Raw genomic sequence first — 6,202 nt, 5'->3', positions numbered from 1 at the left:
GGCAAAGTCTCCTTTCAATGCTGAAAAAGATGACAAACCAGATCCTTTGCCTTAAAATATAAGAGAGAGTATAATAGATTAAACACAATGTAATATGGGTCAAAATGAGGACAGTCCATGCTTCAGTGCTCCTTTACTAAATTTGTCCACAGGATGCCCTAGGATTTAGGGTATCTGTGTATGGAGACATGGTTGAGGCCAAGATCTATTAATTTAAGTTACCTTAGTTTGGATAACTTGCCTACACCATGCAATTTTGAAGTCACTAATTTAGTGGCATCTTGAAGAGCATCCATTGGTTATTGGTTATCTGTTGTTGGTTACTGGCTACTGGGTTATATAACAGGTGGGAAAGAGTGACAATCATGTAGAAAAGGTGAATGTAACCAGCCATCTATTCTCTTCCCATTGGGTATGCTGAAGCATGAGCCCTTGAATGCTGATTGCAGGCATGCTAAGGAAGTGACAACATTTGCCCTCTTCATACAACCTCAAGTAGCCTCAACCATTTGCCCCACATGTTGTATTTAAAATGATCATTTTTAGGGGCACCTGGGTGGCTCAGTGGGTTAAAGCCTCTGCCTTTGGCTCTGGTCATGATCCCAGGGTCCTGGGATTGAGCCCCACGTCGGGCTCTCTGCTCAGCAGGGAGCCTGCTTCCTCCTCTCTCTCTCTCTCTCACTGCCTACTTGTGATCTCTGTCTGTCAAATAAATAAATAAAATCTTTTAAAAAAATAAAATGATCATTTTTGATGTATCCCATGACGTGAAAATGTTAGGAAGGATTGCTCTTCATCAGTGGTTCTCAACATTTAGCATACATCAAAATTACTTGGAAGGCTTAATAAAATACATTCCTGCTCTTCTCTCAGGCATTCAGATTCAGTAACTCAGGGGCCTGAGAATTTGCATTTCTAATAAGTGTCCAAGTGGTGCTATTGCTGCTGGTCTAGTAATGTGTTTTGAGAACCACCACTCCAGATGTTCGTAGAAACAAATAAAAAACCCAGTGGAAGAAGAGAAGAAAGGAGAAGAGGAATGTCAAAAAATCTCAGTCATCGTATCATGCTTAGCGAAATAAGTCAAGCAGAGAAAGACAACTATCATATGATCTCCCTGATATGAGGAAGTGGTGATGCAACATGGGGGCTTAAGTGGGTAGGAGAAGAATAAATGAAACAAGATGGGATTGGGAGGGAGACAAACCATAAGTGACTCTTAATCTCACAAAACAAACTGAGGGTTGCTGGGGGGAGGGGGTTTGGGAGAAGGGGGTGGGATTATGGACATTGGGGAGGGTATGTGCTTTGGTGAGTGCTGTGAAGTGTGTAAACCTGGTGATTCACAGACCTGTACCCCTGGGGATAAAAATATATGTTTATAAAAAATAAAAAATTAATTAAAAATTTTAAAAAAAGATGTAGATTTTCATAGGGGAATATTCAAAACATCCAAAATACAATAAAAAAATCTTCTCTTGTGTTCTTTAAAAAAAAAAAAAAAAATCTCAGTCATGCCTTGCCTTATCTTGGATTGCACCTGGATATGAAAAGGAGAGTTTTCTCTTAAATTATTTTTTTCAGATCTCCAATTCTGTGAATCTTGTGCATTTTGGGATACCTCTAATCGTGTATTTCTCCATCAATTATTTCATATCCTTATTTTGGAAATCTATTTCCCATTCTTAAACACACAGCTTAGGACTCATTCTGACTTAACTGTGGATTATACTACTCATCATTTTTCAAAATTGAATTAATTTAAACTCAAATCATCTCAGTTTGCCCAGGACTATAGAACACAGGACTTTCATTTCTGTAGTTAAGAAAGTCCTGGGCAAGCCAGGATAAGTTGGTCACCTTACTTAGCAGTCTGGCCAAATTTTGGTCAGATCTACATATAATGAGAATGTACCTTTGTCATCTAAATCACTTAAGTAATACCCATATTAAAAATGTACTGTATTCTCTTTATTCTCGAGATAAAATTGAATAAATAAATGTAACTAACGTCCTTTTCTCTAACATATCTTACCATTATATTGTCTTCATATTAAAAAAGATTTATTATCTATTGCCTTTACCAGATCATTAGAATCATTCAAGAAGGAAAATGGCTTTTAATGCTGTAGATCTCCTGTGTATCTGGTGGGAAGATCTTCGACTTTATACAGTTTTCTAAAAGACAGATTTGAAACACTAAATTAACCTTGACCTATAGCCAAAATTGGCTCTTAAAACTCACATGTTTTAGGGTAAACAAAACCATTTATTTCTGAAGGCTTTCTATCTCATCTCCTGGGAGATTAACTCCATGAACTTTGCTAAAATAGTACGATTTGCCATCAGCAGGAAAAGTGTAACAAATTAATTATAGATGTATGTTAAATTACTTTCATTACCATCTCTGGTTTAGGGATAGGCTCACGTGACTGGAATGACAGATCAAAGTCTTTCGATCCGTCCCCATAGCAAGAGCTACTTTTGTTCTGCTTGTAATGCAGTTCTCAGATAAGGGAAGAAGCCAAGTTCTGATTTGAAGAGCTGTTCACAGATTCCTGAGGAAGGAATATGGCTGGTTCAGTGTGAGGTTGTCAAGTATACACGTAGATATAATCTTGATTGTCATGGGTTCCACTAGCCTCAGGTTTCAGGGATCACATAAATACTAAGATTTTTGCCAACTTCAACCCCTCAGATTTCAGCCCTTAACTGCTCACTTTGAAATTTGTGGAAAGCCTTGAGATTTCTCACATGTCTCCCAAGCTACTCCCCAGCTCTACTGCCAAGCCCTCCCGGTTGTTTCTACTAGCTGGTAGTGGGTCTGGGCCTCAGGGATTCATGTTACTTCCTAACCAAAGAAATTTTTGCTCTTTACAGTGAAACTAGGGCTACAATTCACGGAAGATATAGAATCTTACCTTAGCCACTTTGTGGGACTTCAACCTCAGTTTTCAGAGACAGGATAAACAAATCAGCAAGGGCCAGGTCATATCTAAAAATAGAACTCCAGTCTACAATCTGCAGCAACCAGTCCAGGAAACCAAACCCCAATTTCAACAGCAATCAGCCCAAAATAGTCAGTACTTAGTCAATACCTGATATCTTCTTTAATATGTGTGCCTGCTTCCAACCTAGGGTCAGAAAGAGAAAGCCAGATGTGCTCCCGTAAACCAGTCCCGTAAGATGCCTTGCTTCTATTCACCCTTTCTCTAGTTTCCCCATGCGAACAGCCTCCAAGCAGTGCACACTGGAAGCCTTCCCTTTTTCTACTTCAAAGCTTTCCACTTCTCTGCATGCCTTCCAGTATCTCCTAAAGGCAAGTGATGGTGGCTTCTCTCCTATGTATAGCAACCTCTGAATAAACAGTCTTTGCTTTTTCTCACTTGGGTGGGTCTTTGTGTCTAGGTTTTTCTTCTCAGGGCACCTGGGTAGCTCAGTGGGTTAAAGCCCCCTGGGTGGCTAGTGGGTTAAGCCTCTGCCTTCAGCTCAGGTCATGATCCCAGCCAGGGTCCTGGGATGGAGCCCCACATCGGGCTCTCTGCTCAGCAGGGAGCCTGCTTCCTCCTCTCTCTCTGCCTGCCTCTCTGCCTACTTGTGATCTCTGTCTGTCAAATAAATAAAATAAAAATAAAAGTCGTCAATAGGTCTTACTTCTGTAAAGGAGGGGTTTGGAAGAAAAAAAAAAGAACAGCCAGAAGGGGTCTAGGGATCATTAGCAGAACGCCTGTAACACTCAGAAAGCTAGACAGGTTACTTGCTGTCTCTGAAGAAGCTTGGAGGAAGGCACATCTGTGTCCCACTCCCTGATTATTTATCTGTTTTTCAAACAGCCAGCCTATGTCAGCTTAGACAGGAGACAGTTAAAACAAGATTTTAAAACTGGAGACAGATGCAACACCAAAGAAGAAAACACACACACACACACACACACACACACACACACACACCAGAAAACAAACAAAAACAAACATATAATCCAATTTAAAAATGGGAATGGGGGACACCTGGTGGGTCAGTGGGTTAAGCCTCTGCCTTCAGCTCGGTTCATGATCTCAGGGTCCTGGGATCGAGCCCTGCATTGGGCTCTCTGCTCAGCAGGGAGCCTGCTTCTTCCTCTCTCTGGGCCTGCCTCTCTGCCTACTTGTGATCTCTCTCGCTGTGAAATAAATAAATAAAATCTTAAAATAAAGTAAAAAATAAATAAAAAATAAAAAATAAAAATGGGAATAGGACCTGCATACAAATTTTTCCAAAGAAGATACACGGCCAGCCGACAGATACATGAAAAGATGCTCAATACCACTTATCATGAGGGAAATGCAAATGAAAACCACAATGAGATATCAGCTCACACCTGTCAGAATGGCTAAATATCAAAAAGACAAATAACATTTTTGTGAAGAGACAAAGACTGAGCGGTGCCTCCACGTGGCTGACCTCGAGCAGCAGCTGGCTTCTCCACGCAGAACCCGAGCGTAGGAGATTCAGAATCGAATCTATTCTCTCTTCCCCCTTCCCCCTCCTGGTTACAAATCACTTGAGATATATAAGTTAGTGGAACTTTGCTAGAATTTTTCGGCTTTGTGAGGAATCTTATCATCAAAGAAAATGACCAGCAATGCTACCAACAAGACAGAGCCTCTCTCCACGAATTCCTGTGTATTCACTGGGATTCTCAATCCTCTAGTGGTCAAGAAATCTGTAGTCTTCTCGAAATATGGCAAAATTGTGGGTTGCTCTGTTCATAAGGGCTTTGCCTTTGTTCAGTATGTTAATGAGAGAACTGCCCGGGCTGCTGTGGCAGGAGAGGATGGCAGAATGATTGCTGGCCAGGTTTTAGATATTAATATGGCTTCAGAGCCAAAGGTGAACTGAGGAAACGCAGGTGTGAAATGATCTGCAGTGGAGATGCACGGGTCAGTACCAGAACACCCTTCTCCGTCCCCTCTACTCAGCTCCTCTTATGACTTGGACTGTGACTTTCCATGAGGTTATTATTACTAAGATGTATAGTTACCCAGCACGTATTCCTCCTCCTCCTCCAACTCCTCCTGCTTGGGCTGTAGTTCCTTCAAGATGCCAGCATGTATTAGGAAACACCTCACAAAGGGGCAAAAGTGGCTTCAATTCTAAGAGTGGACAGCGAGGATCTTCTTCCAAGTCTGGAATGTTGAAAGACGATGACCTTTAGACCATTAAGAAGGATGTGACCAGATAAAACAAAAAGTGGATTCTCTATTGGGAAGCCTGGAAAATTCTGGAGAAAGAACAGAGCAAACAAGGAGAGGTGAAGAATGCTAAGTCAGAAGAGGAGCAGAGCAGCAGCTCCCTGAAGAAAGAGGAGACCGAAGTGAAGATGGAGTCTGGGGGCGGGTACAGATGACTCTGCTGAGGAGGGGGACCTGCTGGATGGTGATGATGATGAAGATTGGGGGGAGGGCCAGCTGGGGTTGATCAAGGACGATGAAAAAGGCTGAGGAGGGAGAGGATGACAGAGACAACACCAATGGCGAGGATGACTCCTAAGCACATAGTGGTTGCCATTATGTGCCTCATTATTTCTTTACCTTGGTGCTTGTCTAAGATCAAAATATTCACCAGATCCTCTCCCCTAGTGTCTTCTTCAGCACATGCTCACTGTTTTCCCCATCCTTGTGCTTCCCATGTTCATTAATTCATATTGCCCTGCGCCTAGTCCCATTTTCACTTCCTTTGACACTCCTAGTAGTTATAGTAAATCTTCTTTGGTACCTCTTTATGACTTACAAGCAAAAGGATCTGTGGTTTTTATCAACTGTCTCCAAAATAATCTTTCGTTGTGCAGGGAGTACGGTTCTTTCCATTCATCTATGAGCTCAGTAGTTGCAGAGGCAGTCGCATTAGTTGAGTAGGACCTGAGAGCAGTTTTGAGTTAGAGGTATGTGTGTTATACCCCACATAAGACTGCTATGTGGGGCTGGTCAATACAAGTGTACCAATGTACTTTTGTGAATGAGAGTTGGCATGTGAAATGCTTCCTCTAGAAAAATAATTAGTGTAATAGTCTTGAGATTTGTTTTCTAAAGTTGATACTATGGGTTATTTTTATGAACAGCCTGATGTTTGGGATGCTTTTTTTCTCAAAATAAAAGTCCTTATCAAACCAGGAATTGGGAGGGGGAAAAGGACAAATAACAAGTATTGGTGAAGATGTGGAGAA

General features: G+C 41.5%; 1 pseudogene; it reads left to right on the top strand.

The window, feature by feature from the left end:
- The first annotated feature begins 4,611 nt into the window (after positions 1 to 4,611).
- LOC132009841 (heterogeneous nuclear ribonucleoprotein C-like) lies at positions 4,612 to 5,529 on the top strand (annotated as a pseudogene).
- The last annotated feature ends 673 nt before the right edge of the window (positions 5,530 to 6,202 follow it).

Source organism: Mustela nigripes, chromosome 2 (genome assembly GCF_022355385.1).
Source record: "Mustela nigripes isolate SB6536 chromosome 2, MUSNIG.SB6536, whole genome shotgun sequence".
Lineage (NCBI taxonomy): Eukaryota > Metazoa > Chordata > Mammalia > Carnivora > Mustelidae > Mustela > Mustela nigripes.
The sequence above is the reverse complement of the archived record's forward strand: the minus strand, read 5'-3'. Positions and strand labels throughout refer to the sequence as shown.